The sequence below is a fragment of the Mytilus californianus genome, unplaced genomic scaffold (assembly GCF_021869535.1).
Source record: "Mytilus californianus isolate M0D057914Y unplaced genomic scaffold, xbMytCali1.0.p SCAF_15, whole genome shotgun sequence".
Lineage (NCBI taxonomy): Eukaryota > Metazoa > Mollusca > Bivalvia > Mytilida > Mytilidae > Mytilus > Mytilus californianus.
The window spans coordinates 24,317,584-24,336,467 of record NW_026262637.1 but is presented as its reverse complement, the minus strand read 5'-3'; the positions used below and the strand labels follow the sequence as shown (position 1 = coordinate 24,336,467).

Here is an 18,884-nt window from a genome sequence, read left to right as displayed (position 1 = left end):
AACGGCCTGATTTACGTACAAAATAATGAACAAAAACCAAATATGATATAAAACAACAAACGACAACCCCTGAATTACATTGACTTGGGACAGGCACATACAGAATGTGACGGGGTTCAACCTGGGACAATGGTGTAACAGTACAACATAAGAACAAACTATAAAAATCAGTTGAAAAGGGCTTAACTCATCAGATCGATACAAAGCAGAAAAACATCTATCAAAAAAAAACACAGACCGGACGTGGCAGGGTACTTATACATCCCCAAAACAAAAAACGACACCAGAAAAGTACTCTCAGTTACCGGAAGCTAGTTCAAAGCCAATAACAACTAATAAAAAACCATGCATCTAAGACTAAAATATCAATCAGTACACATCCAACATCCAATGGATTTAGTAAAGGCGCCAGTCAGAATCAGTCAGATAAAAACATGACCTTGTACAACGCCAAGATACAGGTATCGACAGATTGTAGAGCCTTGGATGTGCATATGTATATAAAAATAATATTTAGTTTGATTTTAATTTATTGATAACAAAATCAATATTAATACCAACAAAAACACTATTCAAAGATCTAATTACAGTAATGAATTGGTAACCTTTTAAAAAAAGTTATTTTAAAAGATCGATAAGTTTACCCGGATCGTTACGGTATCTAAATTTCCGGGCTCGGTAAACAACATCTCCGTAAAAATTAGGATGTGCTATCCCGTTTGAAATAAGTTTTCTACAGGTACAACCAAACTTCCAAACGAAATCTTTGTATCTATAGAAGAATTTAGTAAAGGTTTTAAGTAATTTGTGGTAACGAAATCCCTGACTTAGTAATTACCCAGTAACACATAGATTACGTTCACTGAAATCCAAAACGCCACAAGAGATTCAGGCATAGCGAACGAGTTGTGATAAATAAACACCGAAAGATGGTGCAAAAGGAACATCACCTTTTCGAAAATAACCAATAGGGAACGAAAAATCGTCCCTTTTCTCGTAGTGTAGAGTTTCCCGTGTAAAACTGAAATATAACTACTTCAGGAGTCAGCCAATGATTTGGTCATATTAGCGGTTTTGTAGATCTCGTATGGCTGATCTTTTTTTATAGTTTCTATTTTCTACCTATTTATTGAATTTGTTTAGGTGATTTGCAATTACTCATATAAGTAGTAATCCAATGGTTTCAGTTATCATGACATTTTTATCAATCTTATATTGCTTACGCCGATTCCCTCGTTCCCACGGCGCATAACTTCTCCGTGGGAATCGGATCTAAATTTTACTTACCCATCGTAATTAAGCTTTTCATTAACTGCTTCTCGTGATTCGGACCCCTCTTCGGTTTCGGATCAGGATATCCGGTATGTTGCTGATCTTTATTGTTGTTTACAGTTACTACCTAGCTATTATTTTTTTCGGGATATTTGGCAAAAACACAAAAAATTATTAAAAATTCGTCATTTTAGGTGAATAATTCTTAAATGGGTCATCCGATTGATTTGGTTACGAAAACATTTGTGTAGATTTTGTATGGTTGATCATTTTTGCTGTTCATAGTTTCTACCTTTTTTTCATATTTTTCGAGATAACTGACAAAAACACAAATTTGTCAAAAATCGGCATTTAACGCCAATAACTCCTTAAGGGGTCATTTTATGGATTCGGTTATATTGGCATTGTATTCAGGTCGTGTATAGCTGATTATTTTAGCTGTTGATAGTTTCTGGCTTTCTATCATATTTTACGAGATAATTGGAAAAAACATGAAAATTTGTCAAAACTCGTCATGTAAGAGCTTTAACTCTTTAAGGAGTCATCAAATGAATTCAGCCATCAAGCCTTCTGTTTGTAGATCTTGTATTGCTAATTATATTTGTTGTATACATTTTCTACCTATCTATTATATTTTTGAGATACTAATAGTTAGCAAAATTATAAAATTAGAAAACATTTGACATTTTAGGTCAACAACTACTATAAGGAGTTATACAATTGTTTCGGTTATTAGTATTGTTTTGTATATCTTGCATTGCTAGTAGTTTTTGCCATTAACAGTTTCTACTTATCTAATGTTGTATAAATTTTCTTTTTTATGTTTTACAGAAATAATTTGCTTTAAAAGTGTGTTGGAGGAAAACCATGGTCTATTATCTGAAATTTGGTGTTGTATTATCCTTGGATAACTTATTATGAAGCCCAAATAGAATGAAAGAGGAAAGTAGATGGAGCTAAGTCAAGGTACAGCATGTTCATTTTTATGTTATTCCATGGCTGAAGCTCCATCCCATGTTCTGAAAGATATCAATCCGTCAACTATTTAGGAACGGAAAAAGTGAAAGATCATGAACATTTATTTGTGTTCGTTCTATAACAAAAAGCCAACAAGCAATTTAAAAACACATGTCAAGAAACATGTGTATCTGTCTTCATTATTTTTTTTAATGTTAAATGAAAATAACTAAACCTTTCATTTTTTTTTTCAGTTCTAACACATTACGAAAACAAAATCCTATCGAAAATTCAGTTTCAACTTATTTAAGTAAAAGTAAGAATGCAGTTATTGAAATTACTGTTCCACTTGTGTTTGTAATATCATTCAAGCATTGTTGACGCATTAAAATGTCATGGCAATTTGACTGGTTCCAGTTTTGTACAATTTAAAGGTAGTTCTGTAACTTTCAAATCATTACCTAGTGGATTCAATAAACCAGAAGCTGTATCTTTACTTGGTGGTTCAATACATCGCACAATATTTGCTCTATTTTTGATCAATATGCCCTCACTGTATCCAGTACGATCCATTATTGCTTGTTCATCTAATCCGGCTTTGTATAATACAGTTTCCCAGAACGGTTGGTGTAATTTTCAGTTAAGCTCGCTTTTCGACACATTTCTTTCATTAAACCTCCTAGTTTGTTAGCCCCAAGCGGCTGTTTTCCATACCGTATTCTTTTTCAAAGCAAAAGTTTCCGATAAAAACATCCACCAGCCCCAAGCGTGTTAAGATATGTCTTTAAAGGTTTTTCATACACCTGGAACCTGAAAATAAGTTATAACTCCAGATAACACAATCAATTCTTTGGTGACTTTTATTGATCTTTATGTTTTGGTAAAATAAGTAAAAACGGGGTGATTGAAATGTTCAACTTAATTTAAACTTTAATCAGTGGTATTGCCTATTACTTCTAAGTAATATTATGCAAATAAAAAACAAACAACTTCAGTATCATATGAAAGATGGGAGATAACTCTTGTCAGGAATGCAGATTCTTGTCAGGAATGCAGATTCTTCTCAGTCGTGATTAACACTAGTAAACGAGCATTAGTCTGAAACGATGATTTTGATCTTAACAGGATCTGAAAAAAGTCTCATTATTCAGTCATGTTCAGCTTTTTAGTCAACTTTCAGACTTATCTACTGCGGTAAATGTATATGCAGTACTGTTCAGTAGCATTTCAGACAATTCAGTATGATGTTGCTTTGTTCGTGTAAATAGCAGTTACTGAGCAGTCTAAAAATAGACTCAACGGATTGTAATTGACTTCAAGCAAAATTTCTGAAAAGTACTGAATTTACCGCAGTAAAACGATGTAATACAACGACATTGGAGGATACTCGTCTCCCGTTTTTTTCCGTGCCTCCAAAAAAAATCTCTGTAGCCAATAATCCATAGTTTTAAAATTCATTTACAACAATTCTGGAATTTTGACACCATGTGTCCGCCCACCATTCTTTTAACACCATTGTGGCCCACTACGTGTCCTTTTGTCTATTCGGGTTAGTTTGTGAGCATATCAGCTTATCGATCTCTTCAGAAGAATCAAGTGTAAAAGAATGATCAACCCTTTTTCCACGCCGTCGTTACGTGGTTCAAGCACCAAATAATCAACTTTAAATGTTCCGAAGTCAAACTCCTCTTTGCCTTCAACATTGTAAACGTTCATAGCTTGCGAAAGTTTCAAATTAACATCCATAATATTCGCTGACTTTGAAATATCCAGATCGTCAAGATAATCATCCTCAATCTCTTAGGAAACGACAGCCAACTTGATAGCATGTTCTATTTCGGTCGTCTTCATCTAGTTCGGCCACAACTTGTGATAACTGAACATCGTCTTTAATTTCAGCTCCAATTAGAACGTGTTCGTTTTCCTCCAAACTTCCAAATCAGAAAAATACGTTAAAATCATCATTTTAAAAACAAATTTAGAATGCTAAAAAAAACTACGCAAACGATCATACAAGGGGATGAATACTGACGCGAGCTTTAATCTCGTCGAATAAAACGGAAACGCTATCAGTGTCTAATAATAGTTCAAGCAGTCAATCATGTTATTTATATTTGAAATCATATATACCACCATACTAATAAACATATTTAAACAAAAACATCCCAAATATATATATTTATCAATTGATCTGTGTATTCTCTTTTTCACAGCATTACAGCTGAAACGATAATGGAAGTCTTTGTTCATGGGAAAATTTCCAAACGTTCTTGTAGTAATCTATATTATCAGATAGCTTTCAGGAAAAAAAGATCAGATTCCCCCTACCAATTTTTAATTAATCTTTCGAAATTACAAATTCTGTTTACCCTCCTTCTAACTTTATATGTACATGTTTAACATGTATAGACCGCATGTTTTAAAAGACGCTTTAAATGTATACATGCAATGTAAATGTGGTCATAAAATAAGGTAATGTTCCCTAAATGCATTAAACACTACACTTTTATGCACTTTTGTAATTCAGTTATTACTAGTACAGATACACTACACTGTACACCTAGTTGGGCCGAATATTACTTGATATTAATCATGCATACACAAATGCATACATGTAATCAACAAATATACTTTCAGTTATTTTATTTTATTTTCATTTTAGACTATTATTCTTTCGTTTAAACATTAAACCGATATTTAAAATGCATCTCAATAAACTTTCCAAAGAGGAATATGAAGAATTTGCATTACTAATTATATATATATAATTTGAAAATAATGTTATCGACGTTTTTCGATTGTAAATGAAGTTTTGTATCAGCTTTGGACCAAGTCTTATTCTGACACGAATATAGTTATTACTGTCATTCAGTGAGTAAGCAATTATCAGTGTTCTTTCTGACGAGTTTTTTAATGAAAATAGTTCGTTTTTGTATCTGCATATATAAAGATTAAATTTTTGCGCCTGTCCCAAGTCAGGATCCTCTAGCCTTTGTTAGTCTTGTATTATTTTTAATTTTAGTTTCTTGTGTACAATTTGGAGTTAAGTATGGCGTTCATTATCACTGAACTAGTATATATATATGTTTAGGGGCCAGCTGAAGGACGCCTCCGGGTGCGGGAATTTCTCGCTGCATTGAAGACCTGTTGGTGACCTTCTGCTGTTGTCTGTTCTATGGTCGGGTTGTTGTCTCTTTGACACATTCCCCATTTCCATTCTCAATTTTATTAAAGAATCATATCTCAAAATAATACTTGCATACAGATATCATTATTACATCGGATCAACTTACAGTTCTACACCATTATTGGAATATCATGACTTTTTATTTCTAGTCTTTTCCAATTGTTCTTTACTAAGCAGCACTATAAATTGTGAATTTTTAAATCGTCTCAATAAAAGTAAATTTAACAGCTATATACCAACAGGAAGTTTTGTTGCATGCTGTCGTTTCCATTGATGTTGATATTATAAATATATTTTTGTTGATGCTTGATTTTAGAAAAACCACTCTTATGAACAAATTATTCTGACTATGGCCTTTCTGTTTGCTTTCCATTTGTTGGATCATATAGGATTATCCTTCTGCATCAAAAATTACATATGATGGGATTGGAATGATGTTGGGTACAGTCAAAATATGATATTGATGCAATATTTCGATTAATGTTAAAATTAGTAGTTCAATAATTTGAAGATACAAGTGATCAAAGCGGATTGTTCTTTGACGAACACGAAGATAAGGATGGTTAAAAGGATGATTGAGGGGTATATGCACTAAAAAAAGAGAGAAGCGAGAAAACAGAGTTTTCATGGAAACGGACTAAAGATTTTCATGTTTAAACTGTCGTTTTCGATTTGAATAACTTTCAATCAGTACGGAAAAGATAAGAAAACAAAAGTCGCGATTGGCAGTATATACTTTCCCAAAAAGTAATCACCTTGTTGAACGCCACACGCGAGGTGTTGGCTATATATAATACGGGTTGGCAGCTTAGAAGGTAACAAAAAAACGATCGAGGTAAATAAAAGTATCGATTTTGTTGAAGAATTGTTAGCCTCAAATACTGTATTGCACGGAAGATAAGGACCCATTATCTATTTCCAGGAAAGGTAGAGGCCCATAGTGCTTTGTTTCCTCAAACAATCCTCCTCAGTTTTCCGTGTCACTGATTTTCAGACTTCAAATGCAAGTTTTAGGATAAGAATTACTTTTTGGTGACCTGTTTCCGTATATATTATTTAGAAATGAATATACAAATGTATATTGTAGAATAGGACATAGTGCTAGTTTCCCAGGAAACAATTTTTTGGTTTTAAAGTCAATTCATCATCGAAATGTAATGTGCATAGGGAACCAGATTTGGCATCTGACGGGAAGCGGCAATTTTTAATACGAGAATAATTTGCCTCGCTAATGCTCGTACTTAATCATGAAGAAAGGGATTTCTGTTACATATACTTAAATTTAATTTGTTAGACAATCTTTTCTCGGGTACTAATTAACAGAATGACTTCATACAGTGATAAGTTGTAATGTGTTAGCGCTTTTCGGGTTTGACAGACACCTACTTCCTGTTTTTCGAGTAGGGTAATTCTTCGCACGATAACGCGTACATTAATGTTTATTCACTTGCAAGTGAATAATTCATCAGCGATGTTTCTTATCTTATTTGGTCAAAATTGAACCAAATTGGCTGCTAAAAGCGAATTTGTATTTCACTATATCACTTTCATTAATGATTGAAAAAAAAACATATATTTTGATTTTTTTTATATCTCGTAGCTAATGCCCCTTTTATGAAAACTAAATATAACATCATTTTTATTTTGGCCGAAAATGAATCACATACAAGACAACAAATATAGGCACAAATAAATGTACGAATATATAAAACACAAGACAAAACTGCATGTTTCGGGCGGGCTACAAAACATTTTTTATCGGCCGAAATGTACAATATAATATATAAAAGGTAGGACAGGGCCATGTTAGCCCAAATTTTCGTAAAATAAATTAATAAAAGAAAAGGAGGGTAGGAGGATGAAAATTGTGTACGTCTAACCATGTACTCAAACAAATTCTAACTGATTAACTTTAGTATAAAGTGAAAACTTATCACAATAAAATCATAAGAAAGGTCTGAGTAATGTAACCAGATAAAGCAGACGAAATTTGCGCTGCATACTCTGATCTAAGCAAGTTTAGCAGACGTGACATAAAAATATGACCTGGTTTTAAACAAACTGTTAAAAAAATTCATCTTCCCCACCAAAGACTGAATTTCTCGACATTTTGCTGGGTTTTTTGTTGCCCGTAAATTAAATTTAATGAATATCTTGTTAATCTCGTAGCTAATGCCCCTTAAATGAAAACTAAATATAACATCATTTTTATTTTGGCCGAAAATGAATCACATACAAGACAACAAATATAGGCACAAATAAATGTACAAATATATAAAACACAAGACAAAGCTGCATGTTTCGAGCGAGCTACAAAACATTTTTTATTGGCCGAAATGTACAATATAATATATAAAAGGTAGGACAGGGCCATGTTAGCCCAAATTTTCGTAAAATAAATTAATAAAAGAAAAGGAGGGTAGGAGGATGAAAATTGTGTACGTCTAACCATGTACTCAAACAAATTCTAACTGATTAACTTTAGTATAAAGTGAAAACTTATCACAATAAAATCATAAGAAAGGTCTGAGTAATGTAACCAGATAAAGCAGACGAAATTTGCGCTGCATACTCTAATCTAAGCAAGTTTAGCAGACGTGACATAAAAATATGACCTGGTTTTAAACAAACTGCTAAAAAAATTCATCTTCCCCACTAAAGACTGAATTTCTCGACATTTTACTAGTTTTTTTGTTTGACCGTAAATTAAATTTAATGAATATCTTGTAAATTATCTTCAGAAATTTGTAATATAAATTTGTATCATTTATAATTCCTAAATTTCCATTCTAGTAGAAAGGGGACAGCCTTGTGAGAATGTTCTTCCTGACTAGAAAAAAATGAAAGTTGTTTTGATTCATCAATTGCTTTTACAGCCCTGTCAGCTGAATCAATCCTCGCAAAATCATCAAGGTAATTCACAATATTAAACCTAAGCTGTCTGTAAAATTGAGAATGGAAATGGGGAATGTGTCAAAGAGACAACAACCCGACCATAGAGCAGACAACATATATGCAACTGCATTTGTAAAGCACTGGCAAGTGTGAGCGACAGAACAGCCAAAAGAAAGGACTCAATAGATATTTGTCTATAGGCTCTTCGCAAATCCCGTTTGAAAAATAAGACAATTCCGTCCGTATATTTAATTAAATTGACAAAAGGGTCAACATTAGGATATTTCAGATTTACCTCCTAAGTATAAATCCTTTTTAATAAAACCTTTAACCGCACTCTTTCACTCAAATCTAATATAACCCTTCTATAAGACGAATCCTTCTTCGATACACTATTTAAAAGCGATATTACAATATTATAAGAAAAACGTTTTGAGTGGAAAGCACCAAACCACCGCTTTGTTTTCGATTTCCTTATATCAATATCTTCTTTGAACTCGACCTCTCCCTTGTGATTTTGGACAGGATACCTAGATAATAATTTCTCAATTCCACAAAATTAAACGCGCAGACATCCAAGTCATCAATACTAGTCAACATAAATTTGAAAAAGTCAGAGACCTGATTGTTTTGACTATTCTGACAAAGTGTCCAGTTCAACTTCTCGTTTCCCCCATGCTCTGTCATAGTCCTCAATGGAATCCATAATTATTTTGATGTTATGGTTCCAATTGATGTGCTGGGGTTCCCTCAACTTAGGACCACGAGATATCACCATTAGGAGATATACATGTTGAATTATGTTAAGATCCCCAGAAATAACATGGTTAAAGGGGCTGTAAATAAAAGGCGAGTGGGAACAGTCACATGTCAGAGGTTTTTTTTAGGTATTCTTCTAAATCAAGGTCAAAACAGTATACAGATTGATATACTTTATCCTATATTCCAACAAATAGTGAATTTTGTGTATAGTAAACACAATAACTGTAAGCAAAAAGTTTATTTCATAACAATGTTCATCTTCAATTTTATAACCCAAGATTAAATTCTTTAAAGTAAATATATGTCTACCAATCTTAACTGTTTTAAATAACCTATATATTTTCCCTAAAACTCATCTAAAAAGTGGCAAGTTACAAAAAAATGTTCATAGTCTTCTGTAAGGTTACAAAAATTTACAGTTTGAGTTACGGCTTATTTTCCATTGTTTTAATAAAACTTTGTTTGGAAGAATGGGAACAGTCACATGTCAGAGGTTTTTTTTAGGTATTCTTCTAAATCAAGGTCAAAACAGTATACAGATTGATATACTTTATCCTATATTCCAACAAATAGTGAATTCGTAATTCCCAGGGTCGCCTGACATTGGGCAAAGTCCAGTGAAAATTGGTTTGGTCCAGTAAAGTTATATGCATTAATGATGCTTGGGGACTAACCCTGTATATCATTCAAATCATCTTGGCATGGCAAACCAGAATATATATGGTTTAGGGGTGGGGATCTCGACCATTTACAAGATACTAGAACATTGGGGATGGGGGGAACCCCTGGGGATAATAGTTTCCATCTGCACAGTTTCAGTTTATTATCTATTAAATATTTATGATTTAATGTTTGCATATATTGAGCTTCAATTTGTAAATTTTCACATTTTGATATTCTGTTCCACTTATGATACCCAATTTGAACTTCTTTATCATATTCTATTAAAATTGTATAAATTTGAATCTAGTTTTTCTAGTTTATGTTTGCAACTATTCTTTTCACTTATATACAGTGAGTTATTTGTTATTTATCTCTGAATCTTTTATTTCTTTTTTATTGGGATTTGAACTTTAATAATTATATTTTCTTGATAAAATTCCTTTTCAAGATTTAGTTATGTGTGTGTATCATCCCCTCTCTGTCCCAAAGTGCTGTTATTGTTTTTCTTGTTTGCCTAGCTTTTTCTAATCCCAAGAAGAATTTTGTGTTTTTTTCTCCTTCTTCTACCCATCTAATTCTTATTTGTGTTCCTTTTGTTTTTGAATCATATAGTTTACCAAATTTCTCTTCTATAATATTAGTTTCCTCTTTAAAAAAAGTTAATGACATCCTTTTACATTTTTTGTTTACACACTCATTTAATTTCTTTAATTTGTTTTCTACAATATGTATTTCTTTTACTTTATTTTGTGCTTTTCATTTGCATAGTGCTATAGTATGGTCTCTAACCTCAGTTTAAAAAAGATCCCACTTAAGACGCATATCATTGGTGAGTAATATTTTCTTTTCAAATTGTTTAATTATAATTTAAACAAGAAATGATTGTAACAGGATGCTGTTACGAAGTCTCCCAAACGACGCTCCCATAATTCGTAATTCCCAGGGTCGCCTGACATTGGGCAAAGTCCAGTGAAAATTGGTTTGGTCCAGTAAAGTTATATGCATTAATGATGCTTGGGGACTAACCCTGTATATCATTCAAATCATCTTGGCATGGCAAACCAGAATATATATGGTTTAGGGGTGGGGATCTCGACCATTTACAAGATACTAGAACATTGGGGATGGGGGGAACCCCTGGGGACTGACCATATACGTCATTCAAATGTTCGAGACATGACGAACAGGAATATATATGCTATAGGGGTGGGGAACTCGACCATTTACAAGATATTAGACCTTTCAAATGGCAGGGGGTCGGGATGACCCCTGGGGACTAACCCTGTATATCATTCAAACCATCTTCGCATGACAAACCAGAATATATATGGTTTAGGGGTGGTGATCTTGATCACTTACAAGATATTAGAACTTTCTTAAATGGCAGGGGGTGGGGTAACCCCCGGGGACTAATCCTGTATTTCATTTGATGTGCTTTATCATGACAAACCAGAATATATATGATTTAGGGGTGGGGATCTCGACCATTTACAAGATATTAGAACTTTCTCAAATAGCAGGGGGTCGGGATGACCCCTGGGTACTAACCCTGTATATCATTCAAAACATCTTCGCATGACAAACCAGAATATATATGGTTTAGGGGTGGGGATCTTGACCACTTACAAGATATTAGAACTTTCTTAAATGGCAGGGGGTGGGGTTGACCCCTGGGGACTAACCCTGTATTTCATTTGATGTGCTTTATCATGGCAAACCGGAATATATATATGGTTTAGGGGTGTGGATCTCGACCATTTACAAGATATTAGAACTTTCTCAAATGGCAGGGGGTCGGGATGACCCCTGGGGACTCACCCTGTGTATCATTCAAACCATCTTAGCATGACAAACCAGAATATATATGGTTAAGGGGAGGGGATCTTGACCACTTACAAGATATTAGATTTGATTTGATTTTGATTTTTGGTGTTTTAACGCCACTTTTAAGCACCGCTTTTGGGCTATTTCGTGGCTGCCAGTTTTTATTGGTAGAGGAAGCCGCAGTGCCCGGAGAAAACCACCGACCTTCGATAGGAAAACTGGCAATCCTAGTCAATTAAGATTGGAGTCGAGTGCACCCGCACGAGCGGGGTTCGAACTCACAACCTCAGTGTTGACTGGCTAGTGATTACAGTAGTAACTACTTAGACCACTCGGCCACCGAGGCCCCCCAAGATATTAGAACTTTCTTAAATGGCAGGGGATAGGGTGACCCCTGGGGACTAACCCTGTATTTCATTTAATGTGCTTTATCATTTAGAACATTTTCAATTAAAAAGATTGTGTCCATCACAAACGGTTTTCAATTTATAATCATTTGAAAATTTAGAAAAATAAAATCCCATCAGGTTCTATAGTAAAACCCTCTTTTCTTTTTGCCCCTCAAAGTACCCCTTTATAAACCCAATTGTACTAACAAAACTCTGATTGCACAACTAGACATGTTAGTCTAACATATTGTGAAACCCTAAGGTAATCTGACAAGCGGTTTTGGAGAACGGGTGCGAACAAGTTTAAATTTAAAATTTGCCGAAGAGGAAGAGGAAGAGGAATAATAATAATAATAATAATAATAATAGTAATAATAATAATAATAATAATAATAATAAGAACTGATCAAAACCAATAAGTCTTCCCAAACTTCCCAAACTTCGTTTGGGAGACTAAATAATGTTTTGATATTCTTCTTTTTCTAAAATACTATTATTAATTTTGAAGTATCCTTCACCTTTTTGTTCTGATCGACCTTTTATCTTTAGAGAAATTGTTTGATGGTCAGTATGAGTTATGGAAGCTGGCCTAATATCGGGGGATTCTATTTTAGTTCTTAGTTCAGGACAGGTTAAGAAAAAATCTATTCTAGATGCTTCATTTAAATTATTTTTACGTCTCCAAATAAATTGAATTTTACTACCATGAAGTTCTCTCCAAATATCACTTAGTTTTTTTTAGTTTTAATTAAAGATTTAAGACTAAATACTGTTTTTTTTTTTTTTTAATGTTTGTGTTAACCTTTTTTTATTATCTTTGTTTGTTAACGTATCATTCATATCTCCTCCAATTATAACCATCTCTAAACTATTTTTAGTAACTACTTCTTTAACTTTTTTGAAACAAATATTTCTATTTTTAGGTATATTTGGTGCATAGACATTCACTAATGTATAAATACTGTCTTCAATTTCAACATTTATTAAGAGTAACCTGCCCTCTTGGTCTGTAAATATATATATATTTAATTTGCAGTCTAAATCGTCGTTAATTAAAATTGAAACTCATTTGGATTGTGAGGTTCCAAAGCTATGATATTGTTGACCTTTAATTTCAGTATTTAAGTCTTTCTCTAAGTTTTCAGTGACATGACTTTCCTGAACTAACATTTGACGTTCGTACCAAAAAAAATGTACATGTATTACTTCAATTACGCTGATACATGTATCCTGCAGCAAATTAATAACCTTGTACAGACCAGGACGATTGAAAAGTATAATAAACTAGGAAAGAAGTAGAACATTAGATTCCGCCATGTCTCCACGCCATGACTTCATACTAGTCAAGTCCGGAAATATACTATATACGAGCACGTGTCCGTGTGACAATTTGTGAACTTTTAAATTTTAAATTTATTTATTGTTTATGAAATTTTTATTCTATTACAACATACCGAGGGAGACATGGCAGAAACACAAACTACATAGTGTTTGCATTGATTTATCTAGCTGAAGCATTAACATACAAAAATGTCAAACGACAAGTATCTTAAAAAACATGAAAATTTCACAACTGTATTTCAAAAATGTATGTTTTTTAAACTATAATTACTTACATAAACACAGTCGCGTTTTAGTTGGTGTAGACACCCAAAAAAAAAATCATACAAAATCATACAATGGCATAACAGATGAGCGAAACAAAACGTTAAATTAGTGTTGTCAACGGTTAATCGGTTAACCGGTTAACCGTCGGAAGGACCGAATATCGAATACTAAAAAAGCTAACCGGTTAAACGACCTTTTTTCAATTTTTATAGATGTGATAGAAATGAATATTGAAATCAGTAATAATCTTTTTAAATGATAATCGTGTTAAGTGATCTGACAGATTAATTGTCCAGTATATTGATTGCTATTGTTAACATTGAAAACACTCCAATTTTTCCAAAATTAATTAACACAAAGACAACTTGACAGCTCGGGGCAAGATCTAAAGTAAACACAATTAGCGTACATGTATTTTGAACAGTTGATTAAATTTTACGATTTACTTCATTGCTTCGCTTTGTTTTAATATAACGTATACCTACATGTAAATATGCCACCTCCATCGTCTCAGGCTTTGTCATATTTAAACGAGATGGCGACTCAAAAATGGTAAAACGCAAATTTTATAAATGGAATTAATGTATAATACTGTGTGGTACGAGAAACACGCATAATCATCTCAAATTGAATTTTCTGAGACATCAGAGAAAATGAAACAATCAGCGCCGAGAGCAAGAAGATTTTCATCTTATTAACATGAAGTTATTACAAAGGCCATAGTAGTAGTATTGGACTGTCAAAAATAAAACTTTACCAAGACTGCTGAAAACCAATCCATATAATACCCAAGCACAATCTTTAATTCAGCTTATCATAAAACCGTGCATTTGTAGAGTACTGAAGACCTTTAAAACATCAACTCAACTACCGGTTAACCGATTTATCGGTCGAAAGATTGTCCGAGTAACCGGTTAGGCAGAACTGTTCAATTTGACAACACTGTCTAAAATATAATGATAGAGAGAGAGAGAGAGAGAGAGAGATCTTAGGCCACAGATCACAATTAAATTCTCTATTAGTTCTTTATAACGTTTTGTTTCATTAAAAAAACTGCACCGATTCTTTTTGTCAAATATTTTGTGTGTGTAAAGTACAGTACTAGTCCAGACATATATCCAACATTCAGAAAGATTGCTCCCAAGTATCTTACAAATTTAGCCAATACATATCCATACCCCTATGGACAAGTCAAGAGATGTTCCGAAAACTGTAAATATAACCTTTTTGCACCTGGCCTAATCACTCTTTCCATATCAAAATCAGTTAAAATACAACATCCAAAAGTTTATTTCACCTCTCTTCTTTCATTTCCATCCAAAAAAATCTAAGAAATGAGTGAGGAAGGGTAAGAAAAAAAAAATTAAGAAAAAATACACTCTAATTAAAAGGAACTATATTCGTGGACAACGAAAAGCGGGATCATTAATTGTGGTCTTGGGCCAGAGAGAGAGAGAGAGAGAGAGAGAGAGAGAGAGAGGGAACAAAATTTGTTTGAATACGCAAATTAATTTTCATTATTTCTAATGGAAACAATTAATGATTCTTCAAGTTGCTAAATATTCTACTGATTTCCTTTAACGCATGGAATCTTGGGAACAAGTTATGATAGATATATGATAGATTCCCAGTTTTTGCTTAGAATACGTACATATGTTAAAAAGAGTAAAGAAAGGTATATAAAAAATACTATTGCATGATTATAAGTATAAGTGTTTTGTGGTGTTAACAATATATTCTATTTATTAACATCTGTAGCTGCTGTTCACGGAGGAATATTTGATATGAATAACATTAACTTATACCGTAATCTTGGAAAGACATTGGATGACGAAACGTGAGATAAACTCCAATCAGAAAAACAACGGCCTGTTAAATGGCAAAAATAAACGGCAAACAGTTATAGCAGATATCATTAAACGACAACTAAAACATAACAGACTTCGACAAGCACACAAAGATCGTGGCATTAAATAGGAAATTTATATATATAATTTTTGCATAATTATAAATAAAAAGTGTCTAACTCATTTAATAGTTGTCATGCATCGAATCAACCTGGAAATTATTTGCGTTCATGTATGAACTTTGAATTTTCGACCAAAGTGGAAGCTTCCATTTACCTCTGATCGGTGACGTCACCAAGTCTACTTCGGTTAACCTCGGCCTAATTCAACATTCAGGGTTTTCTTTTATGATTTCATTTGCTTAACTAGCAACAAATTACAGTATCATGAAGGACAAAAACATTGCTTAAACCTTTGAAACCGAAAAACTAATGACGAAATTACAAACCGAAATTCTTTCATCATCTGAATCCGCTACATGGACGCATGATTGTTTTGGATCAGTTTTGCATTGCCGCTTTGTCTTTGTACAGTTAAAAGCTTGACAAAAGGTCATTGTGAGTTGATATTTTATGAATTTGAATAAATAGAAAGCCAAAATATAGAGAGAATATCAAGGGGGCAAACGAAAATCAAAGCCATGTGCAAACATTTGTTTTTTTAACAGTCGAACAATAACAACAAACCATTACACAGAAACCAAAAGAAAACTAAAGATTGAACCCCATCAAAAACCAAATAGAAATTATGTGCTACGGAATGGTAAGCATTGCCTGCTTCACATGACCAATAGTGTTGATTATGCACGTACACATCTGGCGATGAGTTGCATTCGTTATTATGACAATCAAAGAAAAGAGGAGTGTATTGTAGTTACGGCAAATTGAACATATCCGTGTTCATCTGCGACATTGATATTTTATAACTTGTAAAAATATTAGTGAATTTGTAAAATTTGGGATGTTTAAGATCCCTGAAATAAGTGATTTTGTAAATTACTAACATTTTCAGTGATTTTATAAAACCCCCTAAAATTATTAGGAAATTTATAATATTGAAAATATTGCTAGGGATTTCATAACTATGCACTTCAACCGTAGGGAGCAAAACCTATGTCGATTCCCTTAAACTGGGATCAATTTATACAGATGGTACATAGAAGTAAAATATATTTTGTTTTTGCTTTTAAAGTTTCACATTTTCTCTTTTCAACATTTCATGAGCCCTCAACCATTCCCCTAATAAAGGAATCTGGTATAACAGTTGTTGTATGCTCCTCCCTCTTAATTATAAACATTAACACATGTTTTTGAGAATTATTTTTATAAATAGTATATGTATGTCGATCTTTATAGATACATCTAATTTGTGTTTTATTTGTATTGCTTTGCTATTAAAACGCCTTTTCCTTATAAAATAGATTATCAATCGGAGATTTATAAATAATTTGAAGATAAGAAATTCATTGAAATATATTTTTCCTGGATGCATTGTCCTATCAATTGACATCGGTCACCACTTTTGAAATGGAGGAAGGTTATCTGTATAAAAACAAAGAGTTTTCCCCTTATTCTTGAATGATGCCCAGCAAACTATTTTCTTCACTGTGAATTTCTCACCTGCAAGTACTCCACATTCCAAACAAAGATGATATAAAGAAGGGTTTGAAAACTGAATGTCCAGTGAAACAGTTCGATCATAAGCAAATATCTTTTTGTTTGGATCATAAAATTCATATTCATTTCCAGATTGAATCTTTACTATAAAACGTTTGGAACTATTCCTGTCTGGGGGTATTTCTTCCAAAACTTCTTCGAGTTTCGAATTAAATGTTCTCGTGTAAATGTGGTTTGGTCCCCTATGTTCTGGAGGAGCTCCTTGATTATTTGGTTCTGTTTCTGCCATCTTCACTTTAACCACATATGAATTATTCAAAAGCCTACACATATGTTTATGTCTCGACCAATGTATAGCTTGACAATTTTTTGAACAATATGTTGCTTTTTTGCATTTTGAACATGATTTCAAATTTTGTGATACTTGACGACAAAAACAGCAGACTTCTACTAGTCGAACGATTTCATTTGGATGTTGTGTCCCTTTTTCATTGTTTTTTAAATAATTGTTACTATAAATTATAGGTGGTCTTGCACATCCTAAAACTTTACTGTTCTCTAAACATATACGAGGTTTAGTGGCCTGCAGTTTGTTACGAAATATTTCTGCTGAATTCAATATATAAATACCTGGACCAATATGATCTCTTATATTGTTCTCATCAATTATTACGGAAGCTGTAAAATTTTGACCGATTCTGATTCCACCACATTTGTTATCAAAAATGTCATTCTTCATAATATAGGCAGAAGATCGCAACTTCACCATCATGCCCCAAAAAAAGTTTGAAAAAATTCTGTTTCCTTTTATTTCGAAAATACCACCATCACATGATACGCCACAAAGACCATTTCCTCTTATAATGTTATCAATAATTACAGCTCTAGATGCACCCTCACCGTTCATTTCTGCCGATATATTTGACGTTATCATTCCTCCACACCGTATGCCTTCTGCTCCGTTTGCCTGAATTATGTTTTCATAAATGTAACCATAACCATTAGGTCCAATAGCAACTCCATGAAACTGATTTTCTGAAATGATATTTTTAATTACTTTGATAGCGCCTCCATCTCTAGCTTCAACTCCCATTTGTCTCATATTCTGCACGGTAGAGTTTTTGATTTCGATGAGAGAACCTTTTCCTTGTGACAAAACTCCACCCCCTCCACATCTATTTAACAAACATAAATCTATGTGCGCAATACCTCCAGCGTATACTCATATTCCTGCATAACCGGGCTGACCTAAACAGAGAAACCCAGAAACCATCTTTTTTTCTTGATAGACTTGTTTGCATGCCATTTGATCAATACAACCTAAATTGCCTGTGCATTTTGGGAAAGCCTCACACCCTTTTTGCCCGTTTGAAAATTCACATCTATAAAATGTTGCTGTAGAATTCTTTTTAACTGTGATCTGGCTTCCTGAAACAAAATTAATGTTTTCAAAATATGCGTTTATCGTTTGTTCGGGTTCATAATCAACTGTGAAACCAGTTTCGGTTAAACAACAAATTTTAACACCTGGACCAGTGTCGATGTGAACGCCATCTTCTATACCAATCATCTGGATGCTTTTTGTTATAACTATTATATTTTTGAATATATATCGTCCTTTCCGCAACATTAACGTAGTAAATGGCATGGGAGTAACCGACATAATTTCTTGTAAGAACTCTGGTCTCTCAACCATTTTATAATCTATAATTGGACAATTTATTTTCCTGTGTGATTCAAGGAGAAATGATGGATAATTACAAGATCCCATAACTTCAATAGAAGGAGGTGACGACTCTTCTACCGATCCCGATAAACCATAGGCTTTCCGGCAGTGTCTTTTCAAAGCATCGGAAGGAAATCT

At 33.3% G+C, this 18,884-nt stretch overlaps 1 protein-coding gene across 1 annotated transcript in view; it reads right to left on the bottom strand.

The window, feature by feature from the left end:
• The window catches only part of LOC127726006 (uncharacterized), a 158,985-nt gene that overhangs the window by 108,849 nt on the left and 31,252 nt on the right, over positions 1-18,884 (bottom strand). The window lies entirely within an intron of this gene.